A 12500-nucleotide genomic window follows, 5' to 3' on the forward strand; every position below is an offset into this window, starting at 1 on the left:
TAAATATGTATTACTGATATCTATTATATTTTTATAGTACTACTGGCAGCCTGTCAGGTGTTATAGCAGTTACTGCATTCTAAAAATGGCTTCATTCATTCACTCAATGCCTTTTTTTCATTCAAGTTAATGTCATATGGTCAGTTCATCACGAAGAAATTGATATTAAACATAAACATCAGTTTGGTATCAAAAGTGAAACAAGACCACTTGCAGTATTCAAACCACACATTGTCACTTGCTGGACAACCACATTACCAATTACACTACATGATGTTCATCATTGTTAACAGTAAATCAAAGTGAGGCATTTTGCTATGTTAGCCATTAAAATATATTATATTTATAAATGGAGTTTAACCTGTTCTGCAATACTAAATAATTATCTTCAGGAGATAAAAATGTCAAGATAAAAAGAGATAAAAATAACACAGTTAAAATAAAATAGCAGTAAAAAAAAAGTTTTGTAAGAGAAGGATTGGTAGATTCCTTTCAGTGGGCCTGTTTCTTTTTTCTATCTCAAATTAGCACTTATAATATCTTCTATTTCTTTATAGTATGAATGATTAGCTAGCCATATGTCATTAATTTGAATTGTATACCTTAGAATAGTAAATTCTATCCTATTAAAAAATATATGCTGTTTTCAGAAAATAGTAACAGTTAAACTTTCAATCACCTATCTCAATTACAGCAAACCATTCCAAAATAAGACTAATAGCTGTCAAAAGAGATTTTTTAAGCAAAGCGATATATTATAAATATCTTTACTACAAGCCTCAGGTTGAATCACAGCCCATTCAAGTGAAGTAGTGCCTGCATAGAGAAAAGGGAAGAAAACCAAATCTGAGATTCTAATCTTACTTAGAAGTTCATCAACTATCTTTTTTCTCATAAGAATATTCCTGCTTAATTCATCATATTCTATGGTTATTAACATGGTTGTTACTCTTCAACTCCCTCAAACAACTTTTTCATATCACTAAATAAAATAGAATAAGAAGGTTTTATTTTATTTCTGTTATCACAATAAAACCATAGTTAACCAGGGTTTACTTCTAATTTAAAACTTGTAGAAAACCAAGAATTTGTTTTTACTTTCTAATATATGCATGTTCTTGATCATAGAAGCCTTTTGTAAAACCAAAAATTTAAAACGTTATTGGAATCAAAAATAATATTTGTACTGTGAGATCATAGGTAAATCAAAAAAGATAACTGAATGTAAACTGCTACTAAGAAAGACATAATTCAGCTGGTTTTTATTTAAGAAAAGCATTGGGAATGTTTTGAAATTAATTATATAGAAAATGAATAGGTAAAAGACTGTCATACTTAGTCAAATTTATTTTTAGTATTAATAATATTCTGCTCTCCTGGTAGAATTTTATAAAGAAATTGTATGCTTGTTTTCTTTTTGTATCATACAAATATATCATATTTGACATTTATTAAATTATGATAATGTTTAATTACCTTTCAAATTCAGAAATAAACAACATAACCAAAAGAATGGAATGAAGCAATTCTCAATAATGACAAAGAGAAAGAAGTTTGCCAACTTCTAAGTCACTCTTTTATGATATAAGAAAAATTTGTTAAAATATCTGAGAATAATAGTCAGTAGAATGAAAAATTCTAGAGATATTTGAAGTAAATGTTAGATACTATATAAATACAAAATAATAAATTGCAATCATAAATTTTTAGTTTTGTTACTGTAGTATATCCTTAATTATTCTTTGAAATAATAATATTTGAAATAATAAACATTTACATTTTGATGAAATTTCTTTGCCAATATGTATCATTTAACTTTAACTTTTAACATAGCTGAGAAACATTTTTTCAAGAAAGAATATAGAATGATTCAAGTAATTAGAAGATACTTGTAACTATCTTCTAATTACTTTCATTTTGTAACAGATATAAAAAAAAAGTTTTAATAATTTAAATAGAACAGTATAAACTTGTCGCAAAGAATCTTGAGTAATATTAAAATAATTGTTAAATATTCTAAATAAAGAACGTTCACCTTAGCTTTATATTAAATTTTGGTTTCAATGCAAATTGAGCCTGATTGATCTGAACAAAATATATTCATGCATTTTAGCTTAGAAATATTGATTTCTTACATTTGGTATAAGTTTTCAGTTAATAAATAAGAGAGATAAGATAATGTGATGTAAATGACTTTATATAGCTACCACCCAGTATGACTTCTGAGTTGTGGGTTCATCTACCATTCAAGAATTTATATTTGTTGTTCAATACATTGTAAAAATATAGTAAATATGTGAATGTCCATGTAAATAACTGCATTGGTTAACATTTGTTAGCATTTTCTTGGAGAGAATTATGTAAAACATATAGCTTTTCTTTATCTAATTAAAACTGTAGCCTTTTCCTTTACTGTCAAAGAGAAGTTACATCATTCTTCAATGTAATAAGTGAAATATTTATTTCAAAACCTGACAGTATCAAGGACTTATGTTTCCATAAATAACATCCATCATTTAAAAACGTTTTATGTGTTTATCGAAAGAGGAAGAGCAATGTCCATTATCTTCTTTGGTCTTCTCATAATTGTGAGATTGATGTAATTGATGTTTGAACATGTGTAAGTAAATAAGAGTGGGAACTGTAAAGTGTATCAAAGTTCAGGGAATGAAGGCTTATGAAAAGTGTTGTGTGGACAGTCAAAGTTATTCTCCACTTCCAAAGTATTTTCCCAGATAGTATATATATATATATATATATATATATATATATATATATATATATATATCATATATATATATATATATATATATATATTATATATATATACATATATATATATATATATATGTATATATATATATATATATATATATATATGTATATATATATATACATATATATATATATATATATGTATATATATATATATATATTATATATATATATATATATATAGATATATATATATATATATATATAATATATATATATATATATATATATATATATAGTGGAATGAGAGAGAGAGAGATTGAAAAGTTCGGTAAGTCACTAAGAGTGATAAAATGAATATTGTTGAGACTGAACACCAAGTTGAATTAAAGAGATCAGAATTTTTCTACAAGTGTCAGTAGTATGAGGTGATGATACTGATGGTATGAAAGAGAATTTGGAGAAAGTTTTGTTGAGTGCAGGCAGCTTGGACTTGGAAGTAGAAGAGGTAGCAAATGTAGTGTTTTTCAGTTGAAGTGTTACTAAAAGACCATCTTTATTCAGAAGAGGTAGGTAAGAGGATAATGCAAAGTAAGTTAAGATCCTCTTTTTAAGGGAGTTGAAATGAAAACTTGCAGTCCATGCAATACCCAAGAAATTCTTTACTTTTCTGAGGATAGTTTTGCACACATCAAAATTGTAAGAGGCCTCCTACAAATGGTGTAGAGGGTATGTATTCTTTGTTATATTGCTTTGAGATACTTTGAGGACAACAAATTAAATCTACCTTCTTTGTAAATCCTGTTCCACACTTTTTGTTCAGGTGTGACAAGAAAACTTATAGCAAAGAATATAAAAAAAAAATAGAACTTAAGATGTTGCTTGACTTTTAAAACTATATGTTTTCACAATTAAATTCAATAACTTTTTTCCATGAATAATATATAACAAAGTTAGATGATACATTAGCAAATTACTTAACATTCTGAAATTAAAAATAAGCATTTATTTAATTTCATTTTTTAAAACAATTAATCTAAAAGAAGTGATAATTATGTCTTTAAGTAGCAAATAACAGGTTAAAAAATTTAAAAACTTTCAAAACAAAATGAAAAAATTTACATTAAATTTAAGGTGCATTTCACAGAAACAAAATTTGGTGAGGAAATGATTGTCTGAAAAGTAAGATATATTTTGGTCCATGAAATAATGTTTTTGTTCACGGATGAACTCACTGCACAGTTGAAAAATTGATTTAGTTTCAAATTTCATAAAAGATTTCTTTATACACATCTAAGTAGACTTTGGATGTTTATATTTAATAGAATTATACATCTGTGTATGTATAAATATATATGCATGTATACATACATAAGTATATACATACACATAAAAAAGCCTGAATTGAAAATTGCTTTCAATAATGCTTTCAGCTGTGCAAAAAATAACTTATTAAATCTATAGTTGAAGAAAATATGTTCAAAATTAAAGTTAAAAGCAATAAACAGATTTAAGAAATAGTTGAAAGGAAACAAGTGCTGATTTTGAAGTTAAGGAGAAATGCATGCAGCTAATTTGAGAAGCTAAAAAATATATCAGTTAGCAGAAAAAAGGCGGCCACATATTAGTTAAATCCAGTATTAGATTTTAGAAATAAAGATAACTTAATGGGAACAAAATAAGTCATATTTATTAATACTGATATGTTTTAGGGATACTGAAAACTATGATTTTAATTATAAATATTATTTCTACTAATTTTACACAAAATTACTGTTGAAATACTTTAAATATTACAACTAGTTTAATAAAGTATATTTTGATTTACTTTTGACTACAGTTCATCTGAATTTACATTGAATCTGTTTCATACACTTAAGTAAAGTGCTAGTTACACTAAAATATTGACAGCATTTTATTATATCATAAAACATTTTAATTATAGAAATATGAAGGAATTAATGAGGAAAAAATCAAGAATATATTGAAAAGATTCAAAGACAGTTGGCATCAACTTGAAAAGATTTAAGTCAAGAAAACGTTTTTCCAGTTATCCATTCACATATAATGTTATATGTGTAAAAAAAGTACGCCAACGCACATTTGAGTATGACATGATATCAGCATGATCCATGCTGTTTGTTAATGTTTTCTAGGTGCCCATATAGTTGTGAACAGTCATTGACACCCACATGAGCCTCCCACTCTTAACTCCAAAATGTGACTGCTGAAGGAAGAAAAGGTTGAAAGGCAAAGTTGACCTTAGTGGCATTTAAACTCAGAAGACAAAGCATCAGAACAAATACAGGAAGGTGCATGGCTTTAACGATTCAGACAATTTGCCTCAATGTAACATATGTAATGAATATTCAGTTTATCTAACAAGACAAATATTAAATTACATATACAGGGGTATATTTTACCACTTAAAGCAATATTACTGTGCATTAATGTGTTCAAAGACTATATGCTTTTGAACTCAGAACTTTGAGCTAATGACACCCTCATTTGTGTGCAGTAATATTAATGGGATATCCCATAATTAATGCATTGATGTGCAGTAATATTTATGGGTTATCCTATAAATAATGTGGTTTTTTTCAATTGCATGAACTAAAAGTCGGAGGGAAATGGGATAAACTACCTGCATCAACTTGCTATAACAGTAGGCAACAATTTTACCTTGTATTTATTCTTAGTGCAAGTTTTGATTTTAAGAGGGCAGTTTGATTTTAACAGTTATTTTTTCAAAGCTATAATGGAAGTGACGAAGGAGCATATTTGGTATATAATGCTTTATGAGTTCAATAAAGGCAACAATGCAATGAAAAGTGCAAGAAATATTAATGCAGTATATGGGAGCTGACAATAAGCATAAGTCAGTGTCAACGGTGGTTCCAGAAATTCCAAGCCAGAAACTACAGCTTAGCCTAGAAGACAAGCCTCATCCTGGAAGATCTGCAGAGCTCAACGAGGATGTCCTGCAAACTCTGGTAGAACAAAATCCCATTGTAACTGTTGAGAAACTAGCAGAGAAGCTAGGATTTGGTCATTCAACAATTCATTGACACCTGCGTGCCATTGGGTATGTCAGCAAATTGGGTTAATGTGTTCCTCACAAATTTTCCAAATCTAACTGCGTGCAGAGAGTGAATGTGTGCTCTTCTTTGCTGTTACATCTCATGAATGAACTGTTTTTGAAGTGAATAGTGACTGGTGACAAGAAATGGTTTCTCTATAAAATGTCAAGCACCAAAGACAGTGGGTAGGGAAAGGAGAAATACTGGCGTCCCAGGGTAAAGAAGGTGTTGTTATGTTTAGTGGGATACAAAAGGTTTAGTCCACTTTTAAACCCAAACCAAACGATAGCAAAGGAGATTTACTGTGAGCAGCTTGAGTGGCATAAGTCAGCACTGGAAGGAAAACGACCATCTTTGGTTTCAAGACGAAAGGTGTTCTTCCATCAAGGTAATGCTTGGCCACATACAGTGAGGATAACATTCCAAAGACTGGAGCAGATTGAATGTGAAACAATGCCCCACCCACCATATTTGCTGAACATTGCCCCATCTGATTATCATTTATTCCGCAATCTTCAAAATCATTTGGATGGAAAAAATATGAATTCTGTAGATGAGGTCAGAATAGTATTGGAGGAGCTTTTTCATGCTGGACAAGTGAATTTTGGAAGAGGGGCCTCGCAAGTCTACCAGATAAATGGAAGAGCATTGTAGAAAATGAAAGAGAGTATATTTTAGATTAAAAAAGAATTTTGATTATCTTAATCTTGAAAAATAAAAAAAGTATAAGAAAACTGCATTATTTATGGGATGACTCAATAGCAATGTTTGGTTAGCATAAAAAAAATTAATATTCAATCATCCCACACATACTGTCAGTACTTGACCTTTAACAGTCAGAGATATGTATCAATAGGCAATCAATCCCACTTAGTTTCTTGCTACAAAATCTATTACCTATTTTCAACAGCTTGGTGAACAGAAATGATGTCAAATATTGTGTTCTCTTCCGAATCACAAGGCAACATCTATAGAAAATCTGTGCTATTGACCCACATGTAAGCCCAATATTTTATTCACTTTGCTTTTTACTTCTAGCCATCCATATCATCATTTTAAGATCAGTTTTTTTTTGTTGAAATGAATCAGATCTGTCTTCCATACAACATATGGCAATTTGTCTTCAGAAAGTGTTATCTCTGAGATATCAATACTTCTCAACATCTTGGACCATTCACTTTCCATTATCAAGACATCTCATTTGTTATTTATCAATTTTTACCCTATGTTCACTATAGGCATTTGTTTCTCTTGCATACACTAGACCATGTCTTTCATAGTAGTAGCATTCAGTTCACATGTGCTCCAGCTGTCATGTAATATAACATTACACAAATAATGGACTATATGGTTCATTTCTCTCTAGGTTCTGCAAATTTTCAACATTTACTATATGTTTTACCACTGCAGTAGCACATTTCTTATGCATTTCATATAGGGAGGGGAATCCTTATGTATGGGAAGAATGTAGCATCTACCTGAAGTTTTTTCCATTCTTTCTGACTATCTAGTATAAATTATTCAAACATTCTTTAATTAGATCACCCACTCAAAAAAATAAAAAAATCTCATCGATGATCAGTTCATAGACATCATTCTTTAAGTGCCCTTGTTACCAACTTTTACTATGCATTTAGTACAGTTTTTGTACTCTGTCAATTAACAAGAGGCTTCTGTATTTTCTGAATACATTGTTTGCACTGAGTACACAATACCAGAATCCTATCTATCTCCTTCTTATATACCAAGTAAACTTACTAACACTGATATCTTTTAACTCTCTGTTACTAATTTATACATTTGTCTTGGTCTTTGCACTTTTAGTCTTTTGGAATGTGAAATATTCCAAGTTTGGAACTGTTACTGAAACTCTTTGACAGATTCTGCAATGACAGCCAGTATCCTGTGGGAGCCTTCTCTCATTTCTGACAAGTCAACTGTGAAATGCAGATACTTGAGTTTAGCCAAAAACTTTATTTGCAATTGTCTCACAAAAAACATATCATATTCTAGTATAAACTGAAATTTATCTTATCCAAACTAGATCTATATTGTGATTTTTAAATCATAATGACCTTTGAACTGTTGGCCATTTTCCCATATTTGAAACTATACTATTATGAACTACAATATTGAGCAAGTAACTATCAAACTTTTATATAGTCTAATCTTTTCAGCATTTCAGCAAGTTTGCTTAAGGGACCTGTAACTTTCCATACCTTTATCTTCATAATTAATTTATAAGCTACCCTTAATTTATGTTCTATAGCTGGTCTTTCAAGAACTTCCACACGTACAAAAATTTTCAATCTCATTTCCAGTTCACACTTACAAATGCAATCATAACACACACACACACACAGACACACATGTACATGCATGCACGTGCGCACGCACACGCACACACACACACACACACACACAAAACAAATAAGAACAGTTGTTACACTTTCTAAGCCTAGATGCTCACCTTTTCAGTAACTGCATCTATAAATGAAACTATTACTGTTAAAATCACAGATAAGTTAGTGCAAGCAGTAATAAGATAGATTTTTTTTCTTCCTAGTATCATGGTCTTTGTCCAGAGTTTAAGGAGCTGCTTTAATAATATTAAATTTTTAAAGCTATATTCTTGCATTTTTCACATCTACAAGCCCAAATGATATTCCAGCACTATGCCTCAGACTTCACACCTATACAACTCCAAAAATATTCAAACTTTTTTATTGAAAGGTATCTACTTAAGAGTCCTGGAAAGATGCTAGTGCATGTTACAATCCTGTTGATATAATGGAATCTGCTATTACCTATTATTCCTTATATATATATATATATATATATATATATTATTTGTTTCAGTCATTTGACTGGGGCCATGATGGAGCTCCACTTTTAATCAAACAGATTGATCCCAGGACTCATCCTATCGGTCTCTTTTGCATAACTGCTAAGTTATGGGGATGTAAACACACCATCCTCAATTGTCAAGCAATGGTCGAGGAAGGGAAACATAGACACAAACACACACATATGACGGGCTTCTTTCAGTTCCTGTCTACCAAATCCACCCACAAGTGGAACTGAACCTGGAACCATGTAGTTAGTAAGCAAACTACTTACCACACAGCCATGCCTGCACCTATATATAAATATATATATATATATTTACATGAGGGGGTACTCAAATGTAACTGGAAATGTTCTCTGTGAGACAAGCCCAATGTAGTTCCGGCTTTCACCACTTGATGTGACCCTCAGACCTCAGTCTGCTGACTGGTGGCATCCTGTGGTGCATCTTTATTTTGCAGCACTTCCTCACTATGCATTAATTTTTGCAATGGCTGAAATGAAGGGACAATGTGATTCCATGAAATTCTGTTTTCTGCTGCAGAAAACGGTGGCTGAAACAGTTCTCATGCTTCAAACAGCTTGCAAGGACACTGCTATGACCAAAGCACAAGTTTATGAGGGCTTTTCATATTCTAGGAATGGTCACTTGTCACTTGAAGATCAACCTCATGCAGGATGACCATTGACCTCCCAAACAAATGAAAATTCATGATCCTGGAGAACTATCACTGAACAATTGATAAACTTTTTGATATAACCGGTGTGTCCTGGAGCTCCTCCCAATGAATTTTGAGTGAGGAATTGCAAGTGAAAAGAGTTGCAGTGAAATTTGTGCCTCCCTTGCTCACAGAAGATCAAAAGCAGTCACAACTGAATGCATGTCTTGAACTCAAAGAACAGTTGGAAGTTAATCCGAACCTTTTTTGAAGGTCATCACTGGTGATGAAAGCTAGTGCTACAGCTATGACCTGGAAACAAAGCAGTAATCAAGTCAATGGAAGCATTCAATGTCACTACACCACTAAAAAGTGTGGCAAGTGAAATCCAATGTCAAGAAAATGCTGATTTGTTTCATTGATGCAAAAGGAATTGTCCACACAGCATTTGTTCCTCCTGGTCAAACTGTTAACTAGACATTTTACTTGGCAGTTCAGAAGCATTTGTGAAAGACGGTGAGATGAAAATGCCCCAACCAGTGGCAAAATAGAGAGCAGTGGTTTCATTAAGACCCTGCTCCTTTGCACATTGCCTTGAGTGTGAGACAGTTTTTGACTAAAAATGCCACGAACACACTTACCCAACCCTCCTATTCAGCCAATCTCGCACCCAGCAATTTCCTTTTGTTCTCCTGAATGAAAAAAGCCCTGAAAGGAAACGTTTTGCAGATGTGAAAGAGGTGAAGAAACAAATGATGGAGGCATCACTTCGCATAAAAGGCATCACTTCGCAAGAATTCTGGGATTGCTTCGAACAATGGAAAATGCATCAGGACCAATGAATTGCTTCAAATGGAGAATGCTTTCAAGGCAAAAAACTGTAAATATGTAAAACTAAGTGAGTAAAATAATATTGAAAAATTCCAGTTTCTTTTGGGTACCCTGGCATTTAAAAAGCACCATTTGAACATGGTTGTTACTAGTCCTACCTGCCTGGCCTCTGTGCAAGTAGCACATAAAAAGCACCCACTACACTCTCAGAGTGGTTGTTGTTAGGAAGGGTTTCCAGCTGTAGAAACTTCCCAGAACAGATTGGAGCCTGGTGCAGCCTCCTGGCTTGCAAGTCCTCAGTCAAACCATCCAACTCATGCCAGCATGTAAAGCAAATGTTAAAAGATGATGATGATGATAATATACGTTATGTGTGTGTGCTTTTGTGTGTGTGTGTGTGCGTGTGTGTGTGTGTATATATTTCTATGCACGTGTATTTATAACTATATATATATATATATATATATATATATATTAATGCTGGTTATTGTGTTGAGTCATAATAAAAACAAATCTATAATAAACTAAAGAACTACTTAATACTTTTTGTAAATATAATTTTTATTATTCTTTTACAAGAATAGTGTTGGCAATGATTTCAAAGTTTCATCCTGCACAGTCTTTATCAGACTAGGCAGGGACATCTCTTTTTATCATGAGCATTATACTATAATAATGAGCTGAGCTCTTCATAACAAGCATGATAAACTCCGGCTTATAGTGAACTATTACACCTGCCTCTTTACTTTTCATCAACCATTTGCAGTCTCTCTCTTCTCAAACATTCATCAATAACATCAACAAAATGTAGTTGTTCATTCTGCAAACTGATGAGCCATGAAACTTCCTTTCCTTCAATTTGCTCCTATATTATACCATAAATTTTCATACTTCAATTTATTCAAATCATATTTGTCCTCGTACTTTTCCGCTTTAAAATGATGCAATATATTACAAATGTGTCACACTACATACTACAAACAACACAAATATTCGACTCATTAGCAGAAGACTATGTAATAACTTGGTCACTCAAGTTCAGGATTCATGTCAGAATTGTTGCAACTTTTAATCACAAATTGTAGTCATGATTGGCAAGTAGGGTCTTTATTGGTAACACAATACAACACATTTATCAGACATTTAGTAACTATCAGTTATGAAAGTAAAACCTAAAATAGATCTCACTCTCTTTCTCCTCCTAGTTTTCTCACTTACACAAGTGCAAAGAGAAATGATATGGTAAACTTGGTGATGATATTAAAAAGAAACTGAAATTTAATATGAGAAACATAATTATTAGGATCTTTTAGTCTATATTGCAAGGAAAGTAATTTCCTTTCAGAATGAAAATACACTGTATTAGAAATATAGGAAAGAAGCTTTAGAAGAGCTCAGGGGAACTTTCAATGATCAAAACAAAATGAAGAGAAGATATGAAATTAGAGAAGGTAAGAAGATAGCTGAGAACAAATAATAACTAATAGCATTGGTAGGTTTCAGATTGATCATAGAAATAGTGATAAAAATTTATTTATGATGGGTTAAAATACTGAGATCCATGAAAAGAAATATTTTATATAGAATCATGAAAATAATAGACCCAGCTTCTATTACAAGATAATGTTTATTTAACAATGGTGTTCTCATTTCACAGCAATTAAATGAAGTTTTAAAAACTAGTAGTAATAAAGATTGTCTTGATATAAGGGAAGTTTTTAAAATAATAAAATGGTATTTAATAACATTGTCATTAGTATTTTTACTTATTTTGTTGACCTCATGTGACTGAAAGGAAAACCTTACAAAGGAAACTTGACAAAAAGCTTTTTGTGCAGCACACCTTCCATGTGCACCAAAGTAAGTACCAAACTGGCAGTAGAAATAAAAAATAGAAATACACACACCAGAAACATGCATAAAGAAAAGAGAAGGGAAGACAGAATGAAGTTAAAGAGATTGTGAAATAAGTACAGTGACGCAAAGAGAATGAGAGAGAGAGAGTTTGTGTGTGTGTGTGTGAGAGAGAGAGAGAGAGAGATAGTAAGTGAGACAAAGATAGAGAAAGATAGAAAATAAGCAACAAAGTGCAAAAAGGAGATGTCTTCATTTCTTTGATGTCTAAATTACTTTTTACTACAGCTAACCATTATTTTATTTTGAAATACTTTCCTCTCTCTCTCTCTCTCTCTCTCTCTCTCTCACTCACACACTCTCTCTCTCTGTCTCATTCTCTTTCTGTCACTGTACTTATTTCACAATATCTTTAACTTGAAATAGAATATATATATATATATATACATACATACATACATACATACATACATACATACATATATATATATATATATATATTTATATATATATA

At 31.3% G+C, this 12500-nt stretch overlaps 1 protein-coding gene across 6 annotated transcripts in view; it reads right to left on the minus strand.

The window, feature by feature from the left end:
- LOC115211016 (potassium channel subfamily T member 2-like) overlaps positions 1-12500 on the minus strand; it is a 752122-nt gene that overhangs the window by 114105 nt on the left and 625517 nt on the right. The gene's annotated exons all lie outside the window — the stretch shown is intronic.

This window comes from Octopus sinensis, linkage group LG1, assembly GCF_006345805.1.
Source record: "Octopus sinensis linkage group LG1, ASM634580v1, whole genome shotgun sequence".
In the NCBI taxonomy this organism is placed as follows: domain Eukaryota; kingdom Metazoa; phylum Mollusca; class Cephalopoda; order Octopoda; family Octopodidae; genus Octopus; species Octopus sinensis.